The 14,660-nt window shown below is 36.1% G+C and overlaps 1 protein-coding gene across 2 annotated transcripts in view; it reads right to left on the bottom strand.

The window, feature by feature from the left end:
• Positions 1 to 14,660, bottom strand: part of LOC105225265 (UV radiation resistance-associated gene protein) — an 81,126-nt gene that overhangs the window by 32,679 nt on the left and 33,787 nt on the right. The window contains exon 6 of one of the 2 annotated variants that reach the window (XR_007421904.1): positions 2,452 to 2,914. The exons of the other annotated variant lie outside the window; for it this stretch is intronic. The gene's annotated coding sequence lies outside the window, so the exon portion shown is untranslated. Of the gene's footprint in view, positions 1 to 2,451; positions 2,915 to 14,660 lie in introns of those variants that run through there. 2 annotated transcript variants of the gene reach the window in all.

Here is a 14,660-nt window from a genome sequence, read left to right as displayed (position 1 = left end):
GCTATGTCGGAAAGGACTGCGGTAAAATGACGACAATCAAACCAGAATTTTTTTGGATTCTCTTTTCCGGGTATTATAGGCTGATCTAGATATGGTTTAGTTCGCTAGGCATACCATCACTGGTTGAAGTTGAAAGTAAAGAGTTGGGTGAAGCTGCAGCAATATCTATCATAATTTTTTCATGTCCGGACCACAACGACGGCGAAGATTTTTCGGAATTTTTCTGTTCGGTTATTGCAGTGGAAGCAGCTAGCGCTGAACCAAAATGAATACGCTTAAAGCGTGAGTCTAAAATTGTTTCTTTGGCCAGATGTAAATGTCGCTCTAGTGGTTTTAGTTTTGCAATAACTAAATTTAGCAAACTCTTCTGAACAGCAATACCAAATTCGGTGAAAGGCTTTACTTGTTCAAGGCCTCTCTGAAGTAAGTTTGCAATGGGAATCACCAAACTTGAAGTCACGTACTGATCGCCGCTAATTTCTTCAGTAGCTTGCTTAAATGGGGTAAGCAATATTATCAGATCTCGTATGACACCTAACTCTGAAGAACAGTGTGCCCACAATCGTTTTGTAAAAAACGCGGGAAAAGATGTTTTCTTTTTCTCCTCTTTCGCCTGTTGAGTGAAGTTGGGACGGTTGATACTCCTCTGCATTACGCTTCTATTACTTTACGTAATTTGTGAGAGTAATGTAGAGGAGTATTTGTTTGGATTAAACAGTTTTTATACTAACTGTATTTAGAAATTTTTGATCATAAAAATATCGTTTTTATACCTTTTCAATACTTATAATATTATATCGATACTTCGATATATCGAAACAATAAATATCGCTCAAAAATATTGTTACATTGAAAAAATTATATCGATATATCGATGTATCGATATTTTTTCGACAACCCTATCACAGAGTGCTACAATGAAATTACCTAAAAATATTTTATATGGCAAAACTTTCTTTTCATTTCAAATTACATAATTTCACACAGGACAACGGCTGCGGGGTCAGCTAGTTATTATATAATATTACTTATAAATATGTATATATAATTATGCTGTTCACGGTAAGGTGGTTATCGGATTATGTGATTATTAGATTAAAAATAACCTCTATGCTCCGTGAGCTATGTTGTATGGTTATTCGCTTATTTTTACACAAACAGCTGTTCATTGTTTACAATTTTAGTTCAACGAAATTCCAACTTATAAAATGCCTAAACAAAGTTTAAAAAGCAAAATAATCGAATTTAAAATAAGTTCTGCTATTCAGGAAATGGACTTTATTGAAGGTATGTGCTTATTAATTCTACCAAAAGATGCGGCGGCTTACAGAAGGTTTCAAGACCGGAGCATACTCATGTAGAACCCCCCAAGGTGATCTAGTCACCGATGCCCAGAGCATACTTAAATTATGGAGGGAACACTTCTCCAGCCTGCTGAATGGCAGTGAACACACAACGCCAGGAGAAGACGAACCCGATTCCCCAATCGATGACGATGGAAAAGACGTTCCATTGCCCGACCAAGAAGAAGTTCGAATAGCAATTACCCGCCTGAAGAACAACAAAGCGGCGGGGGCGGATGGATTGCCAGCCGAGCTATTCAAACACGGCGGCGAAGAACTGATAAGGAGCATGCATCAGCTTCTTTGTAAAATATGGTCGGACGAAAGCATGCCCAACGATTGGAATTTAAGTGTGCTATGCCCAATCCATAAAAAAGGAGACCCCACAATCTGCGCCAACTACCGTGGGATTAGCCTCCTTAATATCGCGTATAAGGTTCTATCGAGCGTATTGTGTGAAAGATTAAAGCCCACCGTCAACAAACTGATTGGACCTTATCAGTGTGGCTTCAGACCTGGTAAATCAACAACCGACCAGATATTCACCATGCGCCAAATCTTGGAAAAGACCCGTGAAAGGAGAATCGACACACATCACCTCTTCGTCGATTTTAAAGCTGCTTTCGACAGTACGAAAAGGAGCTGCCTTTATGCCGCAAAGTCTGAATTTGGTATCCCCGCAAAACTAATACGGCTGTGTAAACTGACATTGAGCGGGACCAAAAGCTCCGTCAGGATCGGGAAGGACCTCTCCGAGCCGTTCGATACCAAACGAGGTTTCAGACAAGGCGACACCCTATCGTGCGATTTCTTCAATCTGCTGCTGGAGAAAATAGTTCGAGCTGCAGAACTTAATCGAGCAGGTACAATCTTTTATAAGAGTGTACAGCTGCTGGCGTATGCCGATGACATTGATATCATCGGTCTCAACACCCGCGCCGTTAGTTCTTCTTTCTCCAGACTGAACAAGGAAGCAACGCAAATGGGTCTGGCAGTGAACGAGGGCAAGACGAAATATCTCCTGTCATCAAACAAACAGTCGTTGCACTCGCGACTTGGCACTCACGTCACTGTTGACAGTCATAACTTTGAAGTTGTAAATAATTTCGTCTATTTAGGAACCAGCATTAACACCACCAACAATGTCAGCCTGGAAATCCAACGCAGGATTACTCTTGCCAACAGGTGCTACTTCGGACTGAGTAGGCAATTGAAAAGTAAAGTCCTCTCTCGACGAACAAAAACCAAACTCTATAAGTCGCTCATAATTCCCGTCCTGCTATATGGTGCAGAGGCTTGGACGATGACAACAACCGATGAGTCGACGTTGCGCGTTTTCGAGAGAAAAGTTCTGCGAAAGATTTATGGTCCTTTGCGCGTTGGCCACGGCGAATATCGCATTCGATGGAACGATGAGCTGTACGAGATATACGGCGACATTGACATAGTTCAGCGAATTAAAAGACAGCGGCTACGCTGGCTAGGTCATGTTGTCCGAATGGACGAAAACACTCCAGCTCTGAAAGTATTCGACGCTGTACCCGCCGGGGGAAGCAGAGGAAGAGGAAGACCTCCACTCCGTTGGAAGGACCAAGTGGAGAAGGACCTGGCTTCGCTTGGAATATCCAATTGGCGCCACGTAGCGAAGAGAAGAAACGACTGGCGCGCTGTTGTTGACTCGGCTATAATCGCGTAAGCGGTGTCTACGCCAGTAAAGAAGAAGATATGCTTATTAAATAATCCGAACTTTAAGGGTTCAAAATATGCTTTGTATAAAATTTGCAGACATCTTGCATAATTTGCTGATTGTAAACAAAAAACAGCTGTTAATAGCAGATTTTCCAATAAGAAAATCTAAATGGAAATGCCATTCGCTTAGTTTTATTTATTTTTTGTGCTGCCATTTAGTAAAATTCCAACGACTTTCTAACACTGGAAATAAGCAAACAACCACCTAATCTGTAAACAAGGGCCTAGGTTGGTCAACTTTGGTTATTTTGTCATAACGCATTTTGTTGTTGTTTACTTAATCACATAACCACATAACCCGATAACCACCTTATTTTTGCGAAAAATTTAATTGATTTGAACAGAAAAATGTGAATAAAGTGTGTTTAATGTGGTGAAATAGCTTCTTGAAATCTTCGAATTTTGCGAATTTTTGAACTTTAAGGTCGAATATCTCGTAAACTAAGCGTTTGCGGTACCTATAATATTTTTTAATCAGGAGCACTTCCTCTTTCAAATCGCGGCGCCAAAGAAATCAGAATTGTGCCGATATATGTATGTATGACTGTTAGATTTGGGGGAAATACAACGCGCTGTACCAATTAAGGATAGGTAAGAATGGAGGGTTTTACTGTATTCGCACCAAAATCTTTAAATAATTAAATTACATTTAATCTCTTCACTAATTTAGCTGTTCCACTGCCGTTGGATAGATGATAAAACAGATGTGTTTGCCATTCAAGAATTCGCATCGCTTAGTATGTATATTAATATACATTAAAAGAAAAAATTGTTGTATAGAAATTTCTTACAAAAGACGTCATTTTTTTAATATATTCCATATAATGAAAATAATGAACGCAGTTTTTTTTATTTATTTAATTTTTTTCATTTGTTTTTATTTAATTCATTTGTTTGCGTACATTTTTTTCCTTTTGAAGTGTCTAAATCCTCTGTAATAAAGTAATAGATTTCCAATGCTGACAAGTAGATGGTGCTAAATCAGAGTCGCACAGATAGTTTTCAAGTTATATTAGATTCAAGTTATATCGGAAACGAGATTAATAGCGGGATTCTGTAACCAGTCTCTAGTCTCTATTTGAGACATTTTGAGGTAAAATCTCAATTTGTCACTAGTTACTATTCACTAAACAGTCTCTAGCGTTAGTCTCAAAATATTGACTCAAACTTGAGACCTGGTAGTTAGCAGGTCACAAAACTAAAAAGAGCTCTTGTCTGCCATTTTGAATATACTGAATATAGATCATCATAGATATTAATCGATTGTCGTCTTTTTATATTTTGTAAGCAACTCAAACACAAAAAACTTAAAAATAAATAAATTTTATATAAATTTAGTAAATACTATGAAACAAAGTATTAGATTTTTATTGATGATTATGTTTTTTGACGATTTTATAGAAAATTTAATATTTGTTATCGACATATTTATTTCCATTCAAGTGTAAAAACATCTCGGAATAATGAAATGTAATAGCTTTTGTGACTGTCACTTACAGAATAGCAAAATCGTCTCAAGTCTCAAAAAATGTCTCTAACTTAAAATTTCAAATTTAGAGACTTGAGACTGTATCACAGCACAGAATCGCACGGTTAGTGCTACTTACACTATTAAGATGCTAGTTGTTTACTAGTAAATAACTATTTGGGTTGTTATTGTTTGTTGTACTAATAGTGCACTTCTATTGTTCCAAGATAAGGATTTTTTGATGAATTTTCTTTAATATTTTTCTGTTTACTGAAACATAAGGTTGTTTCGATGGTTGTTTGTTTAGGATATTTTGATAAGATAGTATAATAAGGAATACGTTCCTTAACTCGCATGAACAGACCTGAGCATTGAATGAAAAATATGCTCAGAAATATAGATATATTTGTATTACAGATGTATGTTGACCTTTTGGTTATACATACATATGTATATACGTTTACATGTTGGTATGAATATCATTTTGCGAATTATTATGAATTTATGCAAAATTGATATTCTAATTAATCATAATATCCTAAATACTTACTATATTACAATAATAATATACATACATATGTATGTAAATCACACCTTCCATCATTTAAAACTTTCATATGCATCTATCATACAATATTGTTGCGAATTTACTCCTTACTAGTTTACTTTACTAGGTTTGTATCTCTGGATTGACAAATAAAACCGTTTAATTCACTTCAACAAAATCTCTTTGTTTTACAACTCGTCTACACTATAGCAGTTTACTCTTAGCACTGATTGATTACCTTGGCGCTGCCACGGCTTATATAGCCACGCACTTCTCGCTGATGCCGACGTGTCCTTCTAGAATATTGCGTCTGGAAATTACCAGAACATAATGCTATACGGCGCCAGACGCAAGCAGACAGCCGCGGCGCCAGACTCAGCAATTGTTGAAGTAGACAAGCAGACAGTGCGGCGCCAGATGTCTATTGTTTCGACAAGCAGACAGCCGCGGCGCCAGATGTCTACAACAAGACAAATGCTATTCCATATACCTACAACTATTGTTCATAATAAGGGATGCATATAGCAATACAAATACAACTTAATACTACTTTTGTAACACTGCCCTCCACTAAAGCCTAATCGTCCCGATTAGGCACAAATCCTCTTGAACCAAATGGGGCAAGCCTCTCCAAATGTACTACTTTCATTTTACATCGTGCTTTCCCATTTCTTTGTATGCGGTATACCACGTCATTAAGTCGTTTCATCACCATATAGGGTCCTTCCCATGCTGTCTGCAGTTTCGGGGACAAGCCTTTCTTTCGAAGTGGATTGTACAACAGGACCAGATCACCTTTTTCAAAACCTTTTGAATTTGCCGCTTGATCGAACCGGTCCTTCATCTTATTGCTCATCAGATGCGTATGCTGTCTTACCATTAGATGCAATTCATTCATTTCTTCCTTTAAGGCAGAACAATAATCTCCATCATTTCTTACAGCTGTAGGATTCGTTCCAAACTTAAGATCCGAAAATAATCTTTGCTGGCGTGTAACCAGTTGTCTCGTGCTTCGCTGAACGATACGCCAGCAGGAACATCTGGATGCACTTGTCCCAATTCCGTTGATCTTTATCAACGATTTTCCGCATATGTTCTTCGAGCGTTCGGTTGAATCTCTCCACCATTCCATCTGATTGTGGATGTAACGCTGTTGTCCGTGTCTTGTGGATGCCCAATAATGTACAGACTTCTTGGAAAATGAAAGATTCGAAATTCCTGCCTTGATCTGAGTGTAATTCGATGGGCACTCCGAACCTTGTTATCCAATTTTCTACAAACGCTTCGGCTACTGTCTTCGCTTCTTGGTTTGGTAAGGCCATTTACTAAAATAGTCCATGACAACCAGTAGATATTTGTTTCCGGCCGTACTGGTTGAGAACGGACCTGCAACATCCATTGCGACTCGTTCAAATGGTGATCCCACGTTGTACTGTTGTAGCCTACCGCGACTTTTGGCTTTAGGACCTTTAGCTGCCATGCACTCTACGCAATTACTTACCCATTCTGCTATGGAATCTCGACAACCGATCCAGTAGAACCGTTGTTTAATCTTCTCTATAGTTTTTGTAATTCCAAGGTGCCCTCCACTAGGTCCATTGTGATATTCTTTCAACACTTTCGGAATCATGGACTTCGGTACTATGATCAGCAGACGAGACTGTTTGCCATCTTCACTTTCCCAGGTACGATGAAGGTATCCATTAACAAGGTTTATGCTGTTCCATTGGGCTCAATATGCTTTTGCAGTTGGACTCTCACTACTTATTTGTTCCTTTGGTGGTCGTACCCCATTTTCTTTGGCCATTACCAGCTTTGCAAGATCAGGGTCCTCCAGCTGATTGATTCTGATGCGATGAGGAGTCCAATCATCTTCAGGTTCTATATTCAGTGATCGCACGTCGATTATACCTTCTTTTCCTTCTCATTTGGAGCAATGTTTAAATTCCAGTGGACAAGGGCGATGTAATAATGCATCCGCATTTTTGTGGTGAATCCTCTTTCGGTGTTCTGTTGGTTGTTTCCATTTTAATGGGTTTACTTTTATCTTGCGATTTCGGGCAAAGTGACCCGCTTTTCTACAGTTGAAACATCTGCCTGTTGTATTTACTCGCTGTGCAGCGGTTGTCTTCAGAGTCTTCAATATTTCTTCCATCAGCGCCGGTTGTTCCATTTCAACCCTTTGTACTTTGTGTGCTGGTTTACTTAGTAGGGAAGCTGTTTCCTGTGTGAGGGCGTGCGAAACCGTTTCAGCAAATGTTCTTTTTGGCAATGCATATGTGGCGCGTTTGGTGTCCACATCTCGAATTCCATTTATGAAACATTGAATTTTTACCCTCTCAATGTAATCCACAGGTGCATCTGCATTTGCCAAATGAGCCAGTCGTTCGATTTCAGTTGCGATCTCTTGCAATGACTCGTTCATCTTCTGACCCCTATTTTGCAGTTCGGTCTGGTATATTTGTTTCCGGTGCTCACTACCACATCGTCTTTCTATCGCACTCATCAATGCCTCATAGTTGTCCCGTTCAGAGTCTGGAATAGTCTGAAGGATTTCTGCAGCAGGTCCTTTCAATGATACAAACAAGGACGCCACTTTGTCCGCTGCATTCCAGTTATTGGCCATTGCTGTCTTTTCAAACTGAAGTTTGAAAATTTGAAATGGAATACTTCCATCGAATGTGGGTGCCTTCAATCTTTGATTATTTGTTGATGGTGCAGGGCCATGTAGTTGCAGTTCTCGCACACGATTACTTAATTGAAGAACTTCTGATTTTAAATTTTCTTCGTCATTTTTTAAAGTGCTTAATTCGTCTTCAAATTTTGAAAATTTCTCTTGCACTTGTTTTTGTAGTTGTCTAGTATTTTCCGTAATCTGTTGAACCAAACGCTTTTCTAACTGCGTATTATTTTCAGTCATTTGTTGTGTAAGGCAGGACTTTAACTGTGATGTATTTTCAGCTATTTGCTGTGCCAGACGATTTTCTGTTTGCACTGCATTTTCTGTTATTTGTGATATATTTTCAGCTATTATTTGCTTAAAAGCCACTAACAGCATGTTCATGTCTGCACTTGATGATGTTCGTTGTTCTTCTACTTTTTCTTCTACCTTTGTAGAAGTTCCTGGCCTATCAAATTCGAACTCGTCCACATTAATTCCATCCGCTTCCATTGCTTCACGTAGTCGTGCATGCAGATCCGCCTTTTGCCCGCTTATCGGCAAATTACGCTCCTCCAGTTCCTTTTTTAATTGCTGAATTCTCAATTCTCCGAATTTAACCATCTTGAATTTGGATTATTTGACAATCCGACTTCTGACACCAATTGTTACGATTTTACTGCTTGCTAGTTTACTTTGCTAGGTTCGTATCTCTGGATTGACGAATAAAACCAAAAACTGTTTAATTCAATTCAACAACTCTTTATTTTACAACTCGTCTACACCATTGTATAAACCTACAAGTAACCAATCCTTCATTTTTCACTAATACATACGCAAAAATATACTACAATTTGGGCACTTGGTACGGGATGCCCCTAAATATTCTACTACGAATTAGGCACTTGGTTCGGGTTGCCCCCAAGTATTCCGCTACTAATTAGTCACTTGGTACGGGTTGCCCCTAAATATTCTAGTACTAAAACGTTCAAATGCCTCAAATCTGATGTAGTGTGTTGCCGTGTTCGGTTTTAAAATTTATAACTTTAACAATATTTTTATTAAATATTCAAATATTTTTCGATTATTTAAATTCCTAAATATTAAATTTAATCAGTTTTGTCCAAAATATTAATTATTGTATCAATATATTATTAAATGTTTCCAATTTTATAAAAAAATATTTATATAATATTTGTGTAAAACTATGTATTTCGTGCAACGGTGTAATGTGTCAAATCATTTCAACGGACATTTTTCTAAGCTTAAGAAGCTTACAAAAATTTCAATAGTAATTTTAAGTTTGATTTTTAAAGCAAATTAAAACATTTTCAAAGAGATATTCAGCGTATGTAAGTATAGTAACATTAATTAATTAATTAATTTGTTAATATTTGTTGTTTGTTTTCGTATAGGATGCCTTGCAGAAAGTGTGTTGCTGGTTGCAGTTTGGGGGTGCCGCTGTATCCCTTCCCATCAGAAGGGGAAATGTCCAGGTGAGTTTTATGTATAAAAATAATATAATTATGTACATAATATTATCGTATGTACATATATAAATATGTACATAATATAAATAAGTGAATGTTATATTTTTTATAATAAGTAGATTGTAAACTGTATATATAAAAAGGGTGAAAATAGGCCTCCTGGGGAACCGAACACCCAAAAAAGATCGGTAACGCGCCTGCATTGCAACCTCAGAGGTGGTGAGGAAGAGCAATAAATATCCAATAAACTTTTGTTTCAAAAATATTCTTGAAAGTTTTCATTAATGTTTTCCGTTACAAATATTTTTTCACAAAAAAGTTGATCGACTACATCCTTTTAATTACATCTCAGTGCCTAAAAAAGGCAGATTTCGATCAGGTGATCTCAGCTGTGAAAGATTCCTGGAAAACAGCTGATTCTTTTGTTACTTGGAGGGTTATACAATGGTCTACACTATAGCAGTTTACTCTTAGCACTGATTGATTACGTTGGCGCTGCCACGGCTTATATAGCCACGCACTTCTCGCTGATGCCGACGTGTCCTTCTAGAATATTGCGTCTGGAAATTACCAGAACATAATGCTATACGGCGCCAGACGCGGCGCCAGACTCAGCAATAGTTGAAGTAGACAAGCAGACAGTGCGGCGCCAGATGTCTATTGTTTCGACAAGCAGAAAGCCGCGGCGCCAGATGTCTACAACAAGACAAATGCTATTCCATATACCTACAGCTATTGTTCATAATAAGGGATGCATATAGCAATACAAATACAGCTTAATACTACTTTTTGTAACAATATCATATCTATACAAACGTATGTATGTATTGACATAGTAAGTACAATTAACCGTGCGATTCTGTAACTTGAGACAGTCTCAAGTCTCTAAATTTGAGATTTTAAGTTAGAGACAATTTTTGAGACTTGAGACGATTTTGCTATTCTGTAAGTGACAGTCTCAAAATCTACTACATTTCATTATTCAGAGATGTTTTTACACTTGAATGTTAATAAATATGTCGATAACAAATATTAAACTTTCTATAACATAGTCAAAAAACATGATTATCAATAAAAATAAAAATATATGTTGACTTTGTTTCATAATATTTACGAAATTTTTGTAAAATTGATTTATTTTTAACCTTTTCGTGTTTGAGTTGCTTACAAAATATAAAGAAACGACAATCGATTAATATCTGTGATGATCTCTATTCGGTATATTCAAAAAGACAAAAGCTCTTTTTAGTTTTGTAACCTGCTAACTACCAGGTCTCAATATTTTGAGACTAACGCTAGAGACTGTTTAGTGAATAGTAACTAGTCTCAAATTGAGACTTTGCCTCAAAATGTCTCAAATAGAGACTAGAGACTGGTTACAGAATCCCGCCATAAAACAATATGTTTAGGGGAGTTGTGGAACCTGTGGTCGAATCATTAGATCCGTGAACGTTTCGAATTATGACATACATACGTGAACTAGTATATAAATGTATCCGTTCGTTCGAAATGTCATTCGAATGAAAACTGCCAATCGTTACAGACAATTTATGAAAAAGTGAGTAAATTTTCTTTTCTAATTTTTTGTTTTTTTTTCTAATTTTTAATAATATAGAACAGAAACAAGAAACCAATGAAAGGAATACATCATTAAGAAGTTACAAAAAAAAAATTAGTTAAAAAAATAATTTGCAAATTAAATTTAATACAGTAAAATTTATTTGCTACCCCGGTGTCTATTTCTTGTGTGTGATCAAAATTTGAGTATCATAACCCATTTTACGTTAACAAACCTTGCCCACATTTGTGGGATGATATCCTCCTCTCCTGCAAATAATAAAATTCTCCAATGTATTTTTAAGATTCCAATGATTTGTTCAACGATACCCTACAAGACGGGTAAAAGTTAGGTAACTAGTCACCGATAGGCTATCAGATATTAATGTATTTGTTGTCCGATAGGTTACTTTTGTTCTAGCATCGGGAAAAAAGTAACTATTTTTCTTCTTTCACTACACGTCGGCGCTACATATATTTTTTGCTCTATTTTGGAAAACTATCTGTTACTCTCTATTTAACATCGTCCATTTCATTGGCTTTTTGTTTTGTTAACCATCTCTTATTGAAAATAGTTTGTTTGATTACCTATGAGTTACAGAAAACTTATTGATAAGTTATTTATTTCGTTATTCATTGGTCACAGAAAATTGGTGCATCAGTTAACTCGCCCCTTGTTATGGGTTATTTGTTTGGTTATTCATTGGTTACCACGGCCTATCGTATCGGTCACCTTTTTCCTTATATATTGTTGCGAATTTACTCCTTGCTAGTTTTACTTTACTAGGTTCGTATCTCTGGATTGACAAATAAAACTAAAAGCCGTTTAATTCACTTCAACAAAATCTCTTCATTTTACAACTCGTCTACACTATATCAGTTTACTCTTAGCACTGGTTTATTATGTTGGCGCTGCCAAGGCTTATATAGCCACGCACTTCTCGCTGATGCCGACGTGTCCTTCTAGAATATTGCGTCTGGAAATTACCAGAACATAATGCTATACGGCGCCAAATGCAGCAATTGCTTAGACAACCAGACAGTCGTGGCGCCAGACTCAGCAATTGTTTAAGTAGATAAGCAGACGGCTACGGCGCCAGATGTCCATTGTTTCGACAAGCAGACAGCCGCGGCGCCAGATGTCTACAACAAGACAAATGCTATTCCATATACCTACAGCTATTGTTCATAATAAGGGATGCATATAGCAATACAAATACAACTTAATACTACTTTTGTAACAATATAAAACAATTGAAATTATTATTTTATTTTTTTTTTATATTTTCTTATGTTTATATATAACAGTTATATTTTTTACAAATTTTCTGTAATTATTTAGGGTTAGCTTTTAAATATTACCATTTATATATAGATTACAAACTGAATTTTTTTTCTTACAAGCAATTTTTTGGCAAGATTTATATGTGGTATTTACTATTTTAACATTATTTTTTTGGAAGAAGCTTATGTATGATTCATATATAATTTATATTGTTATACTTCGTAGAATTTACAATACTAAATACGTCAATTTACATCACACAATCTTTCTTGAGATCAATCGTTGGATCTTATAAATCAAACACCTAATGATTTGGTCCGGCTTGAGATTTTTCTCTCCGAAATTTAAAAATATCTAAAATGATAGAAAGAATTAAATATTTTTTTTTTGTATTTGTTAAAACGGCCCACTCACGACAAATTTGTTTGACAAATCTGTTTGAAGACGGTTGAGCACTCACGACAAACCGATTTGACAAATTTTATTTCCATTGTGTGCTTCGCGGAGTTAACATGTCTGATTATAACGCGGATGATGTAATTGCGCTGCTAGTAATACACCAGTGCATGAAGCGAAAAAAGCCAAATGCAAAAAAAAAATAATGAAGAAAGAATGGATGAAAGAGTGGTTATGTGAGAGATATAACCACTCCCATGTAAATCTATTAAATTCAATGGAGCTGAATTTTTCCACGACTTATCATTTTGGCATTTATTCTTATAATTTTCACTTTTGCATTGCCATAAGGCCGGTTCATTTTTAAATAATTCAATAAACTCTTCCAAAAAAATGTTTGCTCACGCTTGCCATTTTTTTATCCGCTGATGTTTACTCTGCAAAAATTTCAACCAACTGACCAAATGTTTGCAAACCTCGCCACTCACGACAAACGAATCCACAAATCGGTTGTTAGTTTTAGAAATTTGTCGCAAACCTTCAATCCGTTTGACAACATGCCCACTCACGATAAAAACCACCTCAAACTCAAACAGATTTGTCAAACAAATTTGTCGTGGGTGGGCCGCTTAAGGCACCTACATTAAATAAGATGATACGATTATGTTATCTACGTTGGATACCATGGATTTCATGTTAAGAAACGTCAAAAATTGTTTTTAAAATCTTTTGTTTACATCCATAACAATCAACAGATTAACACTTACCGATTCAAGCGGGATTAGGACGACGAAAAAACAGCCCTAGGTCGAATGAAATTCGAGTCAATTTCGGTGCATAGAATCGGCTGTCGTGGGAATTGTACTTCCCATAACATTTTACACCTTAACATGGGTTACCTTAGAATTTTAGTTGTTAACATTTCTTAACCAAACGAAAGATTTCAGATTAATGTAAAGAAATCTTTCTACACAGACATACAAAATAGTTGTGATTCCAGCATGCACTCACCCAAGTAAAATATACAAATTTCTTTACCAACTTGTATAGGTGTTGCCGGTTTCAATACAACTATGTCGTTTGAATAAGGAAATGTCAAATGAGCGTTTGGTACACAACAGTGGTTAGTCATGCTTCGAAGTAGATAAATCCGGCAACCTAAGTGTGGAGAAATTCGCTCGCGACTTTAATGAATAATAATATGAAATTTAACTATTAAGTAATTGTTGTTAGCTTACATTCTTCCTTTCAATTCATTTATGGGCTGTGTGTCGTCTGCATGCAAAGCACAAACAATTCGATGGTACTTATTTAAAGCCTCCATATGACAATCTTCGGAACAGTATTGAACTTTACAACCGTGCTGTTGTTGGATCGTTTATAACTGTTTCTTAAGGTCTCATACATCAGTAAAAAAAAAGCAGCTATGCCTACCTGTGTAGCAGGCTCACCCAAACTCTGCGCGACCTTTCCGTTAATAAAAACACTTGGTTACACTAATAGTGGAATTCAGTAAGCAGTCTCTAGTCACTATTTGAGACATTTTGCGCTACCTTTCCGCTAATAAAAACGCTTTGTTACACTAACAGTGGAATTCAGTAAGCAGTCTGTAGTCACTATTTGCCTCAATTTGTGACTAGTAACTATTGACTAGACAGTCTCTGGCGTTAGTCTCAAAATATTGACTCAAATTTGAGTCCTGATAGTTAGCACGTCACAAAACAAAAAAGAACTATTGTTTGCCATTTTGAGTATACTGAATTGAGATCATCATAGATATTAATCGATTGTCGTTTTTTTATATTTTGTAAGCGACTTAAATAGGAAAATCTTAAAAATAATTCAATTTTACATAAATTTCGTAAGTATTATGAAACAAAGTCAACATATATATTTTTTTATTGGCTTATGTTTTTTGATTTAGGTGTAGAAAATTTAATATTTGTTATCGACATATTTATTTTCATTAAAGTGTAAAAACATCTCTGAATACTGAAATGTAATAGATTTTGTGACAGTTACTTACAGAATAGCAAAATCGTCTCAAGTCACAAAAAGTGTCTCCAACTCACAGTCACAAAATCTATTACATTTCATTATTCAGAGATGGTTTTAAACTTGAATGAAAATAAATATGTCGATAACAAATATTAAATTTTCTATAAA

Source organism: Bactrocera dorsalis, chromosome 1, assembly GCF_023373825.1.
Source record: "Bactrocera dorsalis isolate Fly_Bdor chromosome 1, ASM2337382v1, whole genome shotgun sequence".
Lineage (NCBI taxonomy): Eukaryota > Metazoa > Arthropoda > Insecta > Diptera > Tephritidae > Bactrocera > Bactrocera dorsalis.
The sequence above is the reverse complement of the archived record's forward strand: the minus strand, read 5'-3'. Positions and strand labels throughout refer to the sequence as shown.